This window comes from Podarcis bocagei (genome assembly GCF_964188305.1).
Source record: "Podarcis bocagei genome assembly, chromosome: 1".
Classification (NCBI taxonomy): Eukaryota; Metazoa; Chordata; class Lepidosauria; order Squamata; family Lacertidae; genus Podarcis; species Podarcis bocagei.
Genome location: NC_138125.1, coordinates 47,000,193 through 47,014,645, shown reverse-complemented (window position 1 = coordinate 47,014,645; position 14,453 = coordinate 47,000,193). Strand labels below are relative to the sequence as shown.

Below are 14,453 nucleotides of genomic sequence, written 5' to 3'. Positions count from 1 at the left end.
GGCGCACATCTCACTTTCAGGCCGAGGGAGCCAGCGTTTGTCCACAGATAGCTTTCTGCATCATGTGGCCAGCATGACTGAACCGCTCTGGCGTAACAGGACAACATGGAAACTCCATTTATCTTCCTGCCACAGCGGTACCTATTTATCTACTTGCACTGGTGTGCTTTCGAACTGCTAGGTAGGCAGGAGCTGGGACAGAGCAACGGGAACTCACCCTGTCACAGGGATTCAAACCGCTGACCTTCTAATCAGCAAGCCCAAGAGGCTCAGTGGTTTAGACCAGTGTTTCCCAACCTTGGGCCTCCAGCTGTTTTTGAACTACAATTCCCATCATCCCTGACCACTGGTCTTGCTAGCTAGGGATGATGGGAGTTGTAGTCCAAAAACAGCTGGAGGCCCAAGGTTGGGAAACACTGGTTTAGACCACAGCACCACCCGCACCCCAAGGTAGTGGTGACCTCTGATGGCACTGGAGAGACAGTGATGTAAAATGTCTTTTCCATGTTGCTGTCAGCACCAGTGGGTATGTTTTAACTAAAAGTATCATGCACACCATATAAGATAATAGCCCTCCCCCTCCCCGCATGGGTGCTATCTAGCAGTCCAGGGCCAGGCCATACAAGATGCTTTGATTCCTAGAATTAGGCATCTCCTCATATGGGCAGCTGGACAGTCTGAAGCTCTGATGAGAGGGAATCTTAATGAGTGCTCTAGAGAGAGGATGACGGAGAGGACCTCCTCCCCAAGCTTCGGGTGTTGCTGTTGCTGCCACTCACACAGCTCCTTCTGTGCACAATTGAAAGCCAGCCATTAAAACCCTGAAAGATTTGAGACTGTGGAAGCTAATGTAAACACCTGTTTCCATATGAACCTTTCCTGCACACTTAGGTCATTGGGAGAGAGGCCTCTGCTTCAAGTGCCTTAGGCAGCCAAACTCAAGAGGCTTATTAACCTCTTTCTTCCTGGGGCACCCTGCTCTGTCCAGTACTTTTTTATTCCCACAGTTTTTAGTTAGTATTAATACTGCTGACTAATGGGCTATAATTCTTGGCTTGTTTTTAATAGCTGGATAGAAGTCAACTACTGGTGCAGGGTATACATTGAATTAAATAAAGACGACACCAAAACATTCCTTGTTCTTTCTGTTTTAAGTTTAGTTACATGGGGATTTTAACACTCAAATTAGTTAACGCCCCATAGTAGAAGCATATGTACCAATCCGAGCTGGAATTTGAAATGCACAGCTCCGCATAGGTATTTTTCCTGTTCTCTTCCAACTCTGTTTAGGCCACAGATGTTTATATTGGTTCTAGCCATGATACAGAACTAAGTCACACAAGTTGCACAAGTGGAATTATTTGAGAAACGGAACAGTAGGCTCCCTGAAGGAAGTACCTGAACCTGCCAAGAAGGCAGACAGGCAAGACATGCAATTCTGGGGCATATCTGCCTGGAAAATAAAAGCCCAAGGGTTTCTGAAGCAATCTAGTTGCCAGAACAAATAACACATCTGTATCACTGCTGCTAAAATTCCATAATTCAATTGCACTGCACTGCAGATGTTCGACCAACCTGCTTCAGTGTCTAGATTTTGTGGGTGTGGGGATCAACTACAGTATGTGCTGATTATTACATGTACCGTATTTTTCGCACGATTGGACGCACCGGACCATAGGACGCGCCTAGTTTTTTTGGGGGGAAATAAAGGAAAAAAATTTTCCCTTTATTTCCCCCCCAAAAGCAGGTCAGGGAAACCGAACCAGGTCGAGGAACAGCGGGATAGTGGCGCTGCGCCTCCCTGCTGTCCCCCGAGCTTGTGGGGCTGGCTGATGTCTGCCTAGCGCGCGGGGCGCTCTGCTTCAGGGCGCCCTACCCGCCGGGCGGCAGGCTGCTATCCGCAGCTTGGGGAGCCTTGTGGGGAACTGCTGCAGGGCTCCCCACGCTGCGGATGTATGCCTGGCGCGAGGGGCGCTCTGCTTCAGGGTGCCCCACCCGCCGGGCGGCAGGCTGCTATCCGCAGCGTGGGGAAGCTTGCGGGGAGCTCCTGCAAGGGTCCCCATGCTGCGGATGTGTTCCCAAAGCGCCGGGAGCTCTGCTTTCAGGGCGCCCGACGCTCCGGGAAGCAGGCTGCTATCCGCAGCCTAGACACGGCTAGCGGAGCGCTAATCCCGAAGCTTGGGGCGTGCGGAGCTCAGCGTGCCCCAAGCTTCTGGGCGCCGGCAAGGTCTCCGCTAGCCCTGGGAGAGCCCCGCGACGTCGCGGGGCTCTCCCAGGGCTAGCGGAGACCTTGCCAGCACCCAGAAGCTTAGGGCGCGCTGAGCTCCGCACGCCCCAAGCTTCGGGATTAGCGCAGTGGTCCGCTAGCCCTGGGAGAGCCGTGCGACGTCGCGGGGCTCTCCCAGGGCTAGCGGAGACCTTGCCGGCACCCAGAAGCTTGGGGCGTGCTGAGCTCCGCACGCCCCAAGCTTCGGGATTAGCGCAGTGGTCCGCTAGCCCTGGGAGAGCCGTGCGACGTCGCGGGGCTCTCCCAGGGCTAGCGGAGACCTTGCCGGCACCCAGAAGCTTGGGGCGTGCTGAGCTCCGCACGCCCCAAGCTTCGGGATTAGCGCAGTGGTCCGCTAGCCCTGGGAGAGCCGCGCGACGTCGCGGGGCTCTCCCAGGGCTAGCGGAGACCTTGCCGGCACCCAGAAGCTTGGGGCGTGCTGAGCTCCGCACGCCCCAAGCTTCGGGATTAGCGCAGTGGTCCGCTAGCCCTGGGAGAGCCGCGCGACGTCGCGGGGCTCTCCCAGGGCTAGCGGAGACCTTGCCGGCACCCAGAAGCTTGGGGCGTGCTGAGCTCCGCACGCCCCAAGCTTCGGGATTAGCGCAGTGGTCCGCTAGCCCTGGGAGAGCCGCGCGACGTCGCGGGGCTCTCCCAGGGCTAGCGGAGACCTTGCCGGCACCCAGAAGCTTGGGGCGCGCTCAGCTCCGCACGCCCCAAACTTCGGGATTAGCGCAGTGGTCCGCTAGCCCTGGGAGAGCCGTGCGACGTCGCGGGGCTCTCCCAGGGCTAGCGGAGACCTTGCCGGCACCCAGAAGCTTGGGGCGTGCTGAGCTCCGCACGCCCCAAGCTTCGGGATTAATGCAGCGCTCCGCTAGCGGTGGGAGAGCTGGGTCTCCCTCTGCTAGCAGATAGCTTCCTGAAGCCTGGAGAGCGAGAGGAGTCGGTGCGCACCGACCCCTCTCACTCTCCAGGCTTCAGCGAAAGCCTGCATTCGCTCCATAGGACGCACACACATTTTCCCTTGCTTTTTAGGAGGGAAAAAGTGCGTCCTATGGTGCGAAAAATACGGTACTTGCACCTTAGTCCCAGGCAGTGCAAAAATGTAGCTCTATGTTCTGATGCAGAATTTATTTATTTAGGACCTATTCATGCCTCCTTCCCCAAACAGCATTAATTTACACCCATAATAAATACAACAAGATTCACACTGCCCCCTCAGTGGGATTTAATATTACTGTTCTTTCTCCGCGCTTCTTATGCAAATAAAAGAAAACAGTGACTATTCCATAATTTCTTGCACTGAGCAATTGGCAAATTACATGTAACATATATACACATAACAAAACCTTGATTTCCTTTTTTTAAAAAAATGAGAAGCAGCCTTGGCATAGGCGGATTTAGGGGAGCGCAACTAATGGGCCCAAACTGGGCACCAAGCCAAGAGGGCACTGCAACAATGATTTGGATGGAAGGCGAGAGGCAGGGGGGCACCAAATGTTGGGGTCCCCCAGGGCACCACTGAAATTTGAAGGCCTGAAGTCCCCCACTGGTCTTGGGAGGCTTTGATTTTGTGCAGAAGGATGGCAAACAGACACCTAGCTGGAGTTGATGGGACTTGTAGCTGAAAACACCTTGAGGGCACCAAATTGGCCAGAGCTGCTCTAAAGAGTCCAGGGAGCCTTCCCATTCTGTCCTCAAAAAAGTCATCTGCGGTATGCCAGGCTGAGAAATAATGACTGCCCATTACATTGCCAGCCCCAGACTTCTTATCTGAATCATGCCGCCACCCCCACAAATAAAGCAACCCACAAAGTTGCTGTAATTACAGCTCCTGAAAGGGGGGGGGGAACACTGCTATCCACCAATAGCGATATTTTCATGTATCTGTGGCTGCTTTCACATGGTAGTTTATTCCGTTTCCCTAACTAAATTTTTGCATTATATTTCAGCTTTCACATGACATAAAAAGTCACTTCTGAAATTATTGCATGTTTAGGTCTGATTTCTGTGCCATTTGATGCTGGGGGGGAAATCCATTTGCAGCCCCCTTAACTCAGAAAAATTGTGGGAGTAACGTGATTAAAATTGTGGCAGTATACCAGCATACAGTTCTTTCTTGTTATTTCCATGGAAGAATCATGGGGTGAAAAAAGTACGTATGTGAAGGAGGGGAGTTAGTGATGTTGTCCAATACTGTTTGTTGTTGTGTCACACTGTGCCCACTGGTCTGGTTTAAATTTAGTTGAACATGCTGGGATATTGATCAGAAATCCACAGCTACAATAAAGGGTCTGAAAGCCACATCTTATGAGGAACAGCTGTGGGAATTGGGTATGCTTAGCTTGGAGACTGAAAAGAGATGTGATAGCCATCTTCAAATATCTTAAGGCCGTCACATGGAGGATGCAGCTTGTTTTCTCCTGCTTCAGAGGCTAGGACCCAAACCAATGGATTCAAGTTACAATAAAGATCTTCCTGATGCTTAGCTGGAATCTCCTTTCTGTCAGTAAGAGCTGTTTGACAGTGGAACAAACCCCCACAAGAGGTGGTGGACTCTCCTTCCTCGCAGTTTTTTTAAGAAGAGGTTGGATGGCCATGTGTCATATACAGGATGGTCTAGTTGAAATTCCTGCATTGCAGAGGGTTGTACTAGATGATTCTGGGGTCCCTTCCAACGCTACAATTCTATCATTCTATCATTCTAATGCAGTATCTCCTATATCTGTGTAAAACATCAACTTGTATTATTTGTACAGGTCTGCAGATTGGGAGGGTTATTATGGTACTATTCCTTGGATTTGAGAGTCAAAATATAAGACCACCTTTTTAGATTTAAAGGTGTTTAAAATTCATTTTAAATATATGGCTAAACACTAGCTCACCTTGATAACTGGCATTTTAAAACACATCAAAGCATGCTGGCCCTTTATTTATTAGCAAATATGAGTGGGTCAGCATGTGCCAATATTAACAAGTGTTTGGGTCATTGCCTTCAGCCTCAACTGCATCTGTTTCATAATGCCTTCAAACAGAGGCAGCATGTAGTGAAGCAATTTCCAAACTCACTTTGTACTACAACAACAACAACAACAACAACAACAACAACAACAACAACAACGTACTGCTGTTACAACTGCTGTGCAACTGAAGACCAAATAAGAAGTTTAAATGCTCTCCAATTATATTGACTAGATAGCCCCACCCCCAATATAAATCAACATTATTTATTTAAGACTGATCCAACTATACCATACTCTATTCTAGGAATGGCAAATGTTACTAAAATTCATAATGATTTATAAGAGTATTGACAATCTAATGGCCTGTGGACACAATTGGTTACACTAATTTTGCCAGGGATGGATGAAATGTTTTCCATTTACTTCGATCTCCGATGTGCTCCAAAAGTAAGCCTGAAGCATAAGTAAGCTGAAAGTGAGCCAGGAATCCATCGAGATGAGGAGCTCCTGACTCACCTCTTTAGCATTTTGAGAAATGTCATGATCCTGTACTTCATGTAATTGTATACGGTAGCCATAAAGCAGTACTGTAACAGGAAACCCATACCTGTGGACCAGGAGTGTCCCCCTCTTATACAACAACACAAATGGCCCATCAGAATCCTACGCCATGTCCTAAATACATCAGGAGAAGCCAACATTTTGGGGCCACATTTGCAAACCCAAGCAACTGTCATGGACATTGTTTCACACCACAACTATCTTGGCAACCCCTGAGTTACATCTTTACAGCTGGATTCAGTGGAAACAAAGAGAAACAAGGCCTGACCCATCACAATTCACCATAATTTAGCCTAAAAACTGGACAAATTTTCTACATAATATACACCCATTAGATCCAACCTCAACGGCTCCCACTCCTCCAACATCACACCAGCCATGTACATTTGGTGCCGGTTCCCCACCAAGGCAGTTGCTCCCAAGTAGTGTCACAATACATGTGTGTGGTGTGTGAGCAAGAAAGAGAGGGAGAGGGAGAATAAAGGAAGGAAGGAAGGAAAGGTACTTGGGAAGCAGGCTTAGCCAGGCCTCCCTACTTGAAAGTTTCTCACAGTTCATCCCCAAGGACAAGCAACCCACTTGTCTACAGTTTTCAGCATGTTGGTAGCAGCAATTGAGTAAGGGTTGGCATCAACCCTTTGAGCTCAGCCCTGGAGCGGTGGGGGCGCCAGCATTTTTGTTGAGCACTGCCTCACACCAGTGACTTGTGGATGAGCCAAAACAGGCAGTCAGCAAAAGGGTGTGTCTGAAGCTTCCTGTTACAGAATGGCAAGCTCCAAAAAAATATGAAAACAAGTCCTAAGATGCATTTGAACACAGGTTATTATCCCATTTAACCACCACGTCCCTGCTTTTGACATGGAGAGATCTGAAGGCAAGGAGCACCAAGCAGGGAAACCTGATCTTCACACTGAACTACAGCATAGCTGTCAATTTTCCATTTTCTTGCGAGGAATCCTATTCAGAATAAGGGAATTTCCTTTTAAAAAAGGAAAAAATTGACAGCTATGTACTACAGTGGTACCTCAGGTTACAAACACCTCGGGTTACAAACACTTCAGGCTACAGACTCTGCTAACCTGGAAGTAGTATCTCGGGTTAAGAACTTTACCTCAGGATGAGAACAGAAATTGCCTGCTGGCGGCAGCAGGAGGCCCCTTTAGCTAAAGTGCTACCTCAGGTTAAGATCATTTTCAGGTTAAGAACGGACCTCCGGAATGAATTAAGTTCATAACCAGAGGTACCACTGTATGGAAGAATGGAACAATTAATTGAAGTTTGAGCCTGGGCTCCTCTGGTTTAAACCTCCAGGAATACAGACCTCCCCCCCCCCCCCCAGGCAGATTGTCTATGAGTCTTGGTTTTAAACTTATTTATGTAAAAATCAACCCAATAGACACATGCAGGGGGACTTAAAAGATTTAAGATCAGCATACAAATACCCAGTCACACAGTTCACCTAGATAACTAATTCATTATTTTTAAAATAAAAAAATAGTTTCTAGTCCATGCTAGTGAAACCAAAGGAAATACTGGAAATATGTGGCCAGCATGTTAAGCCCTCAAATGCATCAGAAACACAATAACTGTAACTGTATCTGACTCTCTTGGGTGGAGAGCAGGCACTCCCACAGTTATATAGCATTACTCAGCAAACACTGCACTCCCAGTCTAGTTTAGGAAGCCTGGCAAAATTTACAACACAGGAGTTAAGCACATCTAGGGCACTGGTTAACTTCGTAACTTTTTTTTAAGGAGGTACCTTTGCACTTAAGCTTTTATGAAAATGGTACCTTCCAACCTGAGGATCTTTTCTGTAACACCCGGAAATGTTAGTGGCTGGCAGTAATCACACAAAGTTCATGGAAACCTTCTATATTTCCAACAGCAAGGGTGTGCAGATTACTTGTTTAGTGGGTCAGCCCTGTTAGCTCTGAATATGTTACCTGTAGTTTCCCGGCTGAATTTCATTAAGATGTCCAACAGTCCTGCTCCTGGAGTGAAATTTTATTCCAGCGTGTTTCACAATCAACGTGTTTTGCAACTCTTGAACACACTTGCCCTTTCAAAGTCCCACCAGGGCTGGAGCAACTCAAGGTCTCAGAATTCAGAAGGTGCTGTGCTCCTCTTCAAAATGAAAAGATGCAAACCATGGGACAACAGTTCAGATGTACCCCCCTCCCCCAGTTTTCCCAATAGAAGCTTCTAATCCTTCATTTGATTGTTTCTGGCCTGGGGAAGATCCCTGAATGGGAGACTATTGTACTCCCCACTCCCAGCACGCATCAGGATACAGAGCGGGAACAGAATCATTCGCTTTCAGATCAACAACGTACCTTGAGCCATTCCTGCCTCTCTGCCTTGAAACCTTTGTTCATTCAGTGTGGTGTAGTGGTTAGAGTGTTCAACTAGAACCTAGGAGACCAGGGTTCAAACCCCCACTTAGCCATGAAGCTCATTGGGTGACCTTGGGCCAGGCACTGCCTCTTAGCTAACCTATCTCACAGGGTTGATGTGAGGCTATATAGTAATGGAAACGGGGGGGGGGGGGCGACACTGTATGTCACTTTGAGTTCCTTAGCAAAGGTGAATCTAGTACAGGGGTCAGCAACCTTTTTCAGCTGTGGGGCCGGTCCACCGTCCCTCAGATCATGTGGTACACTGGACTATATTGGGGGGGGGGGATGAATGAATTCCTATGCCTCTCAAATAACCCAGAGATGCATTTTAAATAAAAGCACACATTCTACTTAGGTAAAAACACACTGATTCTCGGACCATCTGCGGGCCGGATTGAGAAGGTGATTTGGGCCGCATCCGGCCCAAGGGCCTTAGGTTGCTTACCCGAATCCAATACATAAATAGGGGCACAACCACCAGCCCTTGAACTCACTCCTCTAGCTCTCTTTTTAACAGCACTGTGATTTGCAGGAATTAGCAGGCAATCAACCATGGCATTAAAAACCCTTGATTATTTCTGCCAAAGAGAGAAAGAAAAAGGCTATGCAAGGGGTTTTCTAGAGAGCTTGAAACCTTTACTGCAGTCAGTGCTGCCATGCTTGGCAAATATACTAAACTACATGAAGAAGCCCAAAGTGTCACCACACCACTACAACCCCAATTGAAATGTGTGGCGGTGACATGATCAAAAGGAGGGTTCTCTGCATAGCAATTTCCTCCCTTGATTAGCAGCTCAGCACACAGAAGCAGCTGCCACATGTAGCAATGCAAAGCAGCCTCTGTGAAGCAGCTCTGTGGTGCTGGTCTGTATCCACTCTCAGGGCACCTTTCACACTTTAGGGCTGCCGAATGCCCCAAAAGTTTGTGTGGTCAAAAATAAATCGGTAAAAGGATTAATCATGCATGCAGCACATTTCAAATGTTAAGAAACAAAAATCACACACGTAATTTCAACAACTTTCATAACAGTCCTGGAAGGTAGACCTGCGTCTTGGAATAATGGCTTGCCTATGGCCAAGTAATTAGTATGTGGCGAAGACAGCATTAGAACCCAGGACTTGCCAGCTGCTGCTTAAGAGTCATAGAATTGTAGAGTTGGAAGGGATCCCAAGGGTCATCTAGTCCAACCCAACCTCTCTATTAGGACTCTCCAGGGCACCGCCACCTACCCAGCCACCCATTACTACCTGTTTTCCACTCTCGTTGGGTATTTTTGCCTGTCTAGAATGTGTTGTTGAACTAAAAAAAAGTCTCTTGCTTCCAATTGCTCTACTCAGTTTTGCCTGTGGCCCCTCCCAGCACTGCCATGCGGCCTCCAGAAGGTTGCTTAGAAGGGAATGTAGCCCTAGGCAAGTTTCCCTAACCCTGGCCTATGCAAACAAAAACTACAGCCACAATATTAACACATGCTTTACCGTATTGCAATTCACCGTTCCTCCATGCACACGCACCCTGCACGAAAGCAAGCCCTTCTCAAAGTTCCTATTTTATTTCCCAAGGCTATGCCAATTTTACAGAGGGTGGCAGTGGAGCAGAGCAGAGAATCATTTTTATTCTTCACTATGCAATCGCTTTGAGCACTCTGCTTTCAAAGCTTCCTGAAATGTTAAGATTTTCTTCCAGGACTGTGTTGTCTTTTTTCCTCTAGGGCTTTTATAGGCATATAATTTTCTTGCACCATTCTTTCTCTTCTCCTTTCCTTTTTTGTAAGTGCAAGTACAACCTTAAATGCACATCTTCCACCTATTATTGGGAAGACTCCAAGGAGGATCATATACTTGAGGTCAAGCAGGAACTTGGCAGCTACCTAAGGAGCAATTTATCAGTTATTTATTTGCAGCGCAAATCTGTCCCCCTAGTAGAGACAGGGTTTTGCACAATCCTCTTCATGTACTCTTATGCAATCACCCCCAGAATATTAAGAGATACGTGTCAGCTATGCTTGTGAGATCCTCATGGTTTTTATATGATGCAACCAGATAAAACTTTTGATCAGACTCCACGTAATACCCAGAAACCATATCTGCAATAAAGTGCTGAGTGCACTTTGATTGCAGGCACTCATACACCAGCAGCAATTTTTATTTTAAAAAGTGAGAAGCATACAGATCAGCTGGTGCGTCAGTTGATCTATAATGTAGATCCGAAACATACAGTGACTAAGTTTCTGTTGCACATTCTGTCTTGCATTGACAGTACTGTGGAGCTCACCGAAAGATACCCAGATGCACTGTTAAGGTAGCAGTTGCAATAACAAAAATTTAGAAGCAACTTCCCACAACACAGAGGTAAACAGTCATTTGTGTCTGAACAGCTTGTTCAGATTGCACAATTATCATTTTTGTTTTGCTTTCTTTGCTTTTCTTTCCCCAACACCAACACCTCTTTGCAGAAAACACAGGAAACTGCCTTATATTGAATCAAGCCATTAGTCCACTGTACTGTGTGGCTCATCAGTATTTCAGATTGGAGTCTCTTCTAGCTGTACCTGGAAATGCCAGGGATTTTGCATTGAAAGCAGATGCCCTTCTACTAAGAAACAGCAGCTCCCTTCATCTGTCTCAAACCTCAGTAAAACTTTTGTTTTATCCATGCTGATAATACGTATCAATAATACATCTAATACAATACAATAATACGTATGCAATATCACAGCAAGCAAGAGCTCAGGGCAGAATTCAACAGAAAAGCAAAGCAAAAAACATGTCCAATGTGCAGCCTGCAAGCCTAATACATCCAAAATAAACCTTCATCCAGGCTTATCATAAGACTTGGATTGTGCAAGGCACAGTCACATATGCAAGTGGGTGTTTGGACAGCTTTGTCGACAAACTGCCAAAGTACCCGTCCTTTACAGTTACTGCATGATTAACAGCACACAACATCTGCCAGAAGTGCCGTGCAACAAGCTTTTGTCCTAAAGGTGTCTTTTTGTTTTGTTTTGTTTTGTTTTGTTTTGTTTTGTTTTGTATAAAAAAACCAGGCCACGACGGGTGGGGAAAGCTCGTTTAAATCCCAAAAGATCCTTTGCAGCCTGATGAGACGTCATCATTTGTTGCAAGGAGGCGGGCAAGGCTGCTTCTGTTTCCTCAGCACAGGCTCGTCCCATATTTGGAAGAGCCACTTCGACTCTCTCTCTCTTTCCTACCCCCCACCCCCGCCCCCGGTGCGAAGTCAGCAGCAAGGGCTCGTCCAACAGGACTCTTTTGTCTGCGGAATAAACTTGAGCCACCAGCGCCGGAGTAAACAAACGAACAAAAATGCAAAACGTGGATTGTTGTTGTTTTTTAAATGCACGGGCGGATTTGATCCGAGACGAAATACTACTCGCTAAAAGCCTCTTTTGCAGAGACGCTCGCAGGTTCCGGAGAGGAGAAGCGACAGAACCGAGTTAGTCCGAAGAGGGTGGACTCCAGATCCTCCCCCCAACTCCACACACACACACACAAAGTTCAGTCGGCTGCTGCTGCTGCAGCTGCTGTCACTTGTGCCCGAGCAACGCCGTTTTCTCCGCCATCCCATCCCAGAAAAACTCCGGATCCCCATTCTGTCTGCTCCACTTCACATCTACCCGAGCCAAACCCAATAATCCACTTGCATCTCTCTCTGTATGTCTCTCTTTTGGAAGTGGGAGGCGGAGCGGGTTGGAAGTAACAAGAAAACGAGGAGATCTCCTGCTACGCTACCCAGACTATATTAATCCAGGCAGCAAAGGACAAGGAAACAAACATCCAAACCGAGCGCGAAAGTTTTGCTCACCTTCAGTCGCAGAGAGTCGCTGCAACAAGTCCTGTCCTGAGTCCAGTCCGGGGCAGAGGACTCCACTGCCAACAAGAAGCCCAAGAAGAAACGGCGGCGGGGGGGGGGGGGATCTTGCAGGCAACCAAACCCCAACTTTTGAGTGCCTTTCGCTAGGATTGTGGGAAGGCGTCACTTCCTAGCGCGGTAAGTAGCCGAGGGGTGGATGCCAGAGCAGGCCCTTTAAAAGGCAGCTCCTCCCTCTGCTTGCTTCACCCGCCCTGTGCTGCCTCAGCCACAGAAGGGACTGCTGCTGCTGCTGCTCCCGTCCTCCCAAGTACGTACTGTATCATCTGAGACTCAGGACCCCTTTAACCTTCAGGGCGAGGTGCTTGTATCGACCCCACGACATGTTAAAATGGGAGAGAGAGAACGCAGCTTCAGATTCCTATTGCACGCATTTGTAAAAAGTAAAGGGAGAGAATGGAGAAAGCCCTGGGGTTTCAGCCAGATGCCCCTGGAAAGCTTGCAGGAGCATAGTGGAAACAGGAATCCTGTTGATGGCTTGGAGTGGGGGGGGGGAGGTCCTGGTACTGTCATCACCTTCCAAGAGATGTCCCGCTGTGCTTCTGTCATCCCCATCAATGCTAGGCCTGCCTAGGGCCATAGCCTTTAAGAACTAGGAGGGATACCGTAGTTGGTGTGGATTGCAGTTAATATTGTGTGTGCATTGCTTCTCAAATGTGCAGTCCCTTGGCAGATCAAAGCCCTCCCCAGCCTCCGCTTAGGCTCTCCACTCTGCAGGAAGGTTGGCGGGGAAAGCCAGCATCTCTCTCCTGCAACCCAATTTCCCCAGTTCAGCATCCTGCTCATTTCTCCTTCCTCTGATAGAGCCAGCCAATCCAGCCCCAGTCTCAACAGCACTGCAGGGCTCATGACTTGTTTAGTCATTTAGTCATGTCCCACTCTTCGTGACCCCATGGACAAGAGCACACCAGGCACTCCTGTCTTCCACTGCCTTCCGCAGTTTGGGCAAACTCATGCTGGTAGCTTCAAGAACACTTGAATAACTTGAAGCTATGAGCTATGCCATGCAGGGCCACCCAAGATGGACAGGTCATAGTGGAGAGTTTTGACCAAACATGATCCACCTGGAGCAGGAACTGGCAAGCCACTCCAGTATCCCTGCCAAGAAAACTCCATGAACAAAGACAACAGGGCTCATGACTACTGCCTCCTATAACAGCATTTATTTATTTTTTATGCAGCTGTTTTGTGCAAGGGCAGTTCTGCACAAGAGAGTTGCTGTTGCTTTTCTTTTAAGCACCATGCACGATGTGCCTTTAGCAGCAACCAGTGGAAAGGGCAGGCTGCATCTTTTCCTTTGGACTGATGGAAACAAAGTGGAAGTAGGGATGTGGCAACAGATGGCACCCAGTAAAATCTTACCGTGCATGTAAAAAAGGCCAACATGCAACCTGCATAATGCACTTTAGTGCACCAACAATCAAGTCATATGCAATTTTTATTGGCTCCTTCCTTTTACTGGATTATCTGTGGGATTGGAAAATCTGCATTTAGTGGGCAGAAATGTGGGGTGCCTCTTGGATGAGGATGACGATGACATTGTGTGGATACCGAAAGAAAAAGGAAGGACGGGGAGCAGCTTCAAATCCACATTAAACTTCAGTGTATGAATGACCTCCAACTCTAACCCTGTCTTGGAAGTCCCAATTACTTAATATACACGTATGGTAAGGAACTCGGTGAAATAACCTCAGCATAGCTATACCTATACTAACACATATATTTTTATTTATTATTAAGAGAAACTGAATACCTTCTTTCCTACTACAAATCATGTCACCAGCATTTATTCTTGCACAGCTCCCTTGCAGGCAGTCTCTCCATGCCTTACATTTCCCCGTTTAAACCCAACATCAGATTTTTCTTTTCTTTTCATTGCAGCAGCTGTTGTTGCCAGGCTGTCCTCCCTGTTGCTATGATTTGCAAGGCTTGTGTATTTTCCAGTTCATGATTGTCTTGGATGAACATTGTTCATTCCACACGTACACCCCACCTTCAAGTAATACCTTCCATTTTTGAAATAAACAAGAACAGTTTAACAAACAAAAAGCAGTTTCTGGAAACACAGAATAGTCTGTTCTGGGAGTTAGCATTTGTATCCTCAAATAACCTCTCTAAAATGTTTGGATGGAGCAGACTGAAAATTAAAGTGCCATACAATTTGATAATGTCATAGCTGTTAAAACTATTTGAGAAAGACACAGGTGAGGCTGAGAATCCGAGAACAGGTCAGCACCACTCCTTTCTGCAACTTTATACTCTGCTGGTGGTACCAACTCCTTTGTTTTTAATTCAGGGAAATAACCCTGCTGAAGTCAATGGTGCAGATGGGTAATTTTAGACTGTGACCTTAATAGTTTTATACTCTTATACACACACAC

The 14,453-nt window shown here is 47.3% G+C and overlaps 1 protein-coding gene across 1 annotated transcript in view; it reads right to left on the bottom strand.

The window, feature by feature from the left end:
* The window catches only part of MIDEAS (mitotic deacetylase associated SANT domain protein), a 75,914-nt gene extending 63,731 nt beyond the window's left edge, over positions 1–12,183 (bottom strand). The window contains exon 1 of the mRNA XM_081211599.1: positions 12,007–12,183. The gene's annotated coding sequence lies outside the window, so the exon portion shown is untranslated. The remainder of the gene's footprint in view (positions 1–12,006) is intronic.
* Between the last annotated feature and the right edge of the window lie 2,270 nt (positions 12,184–14,453).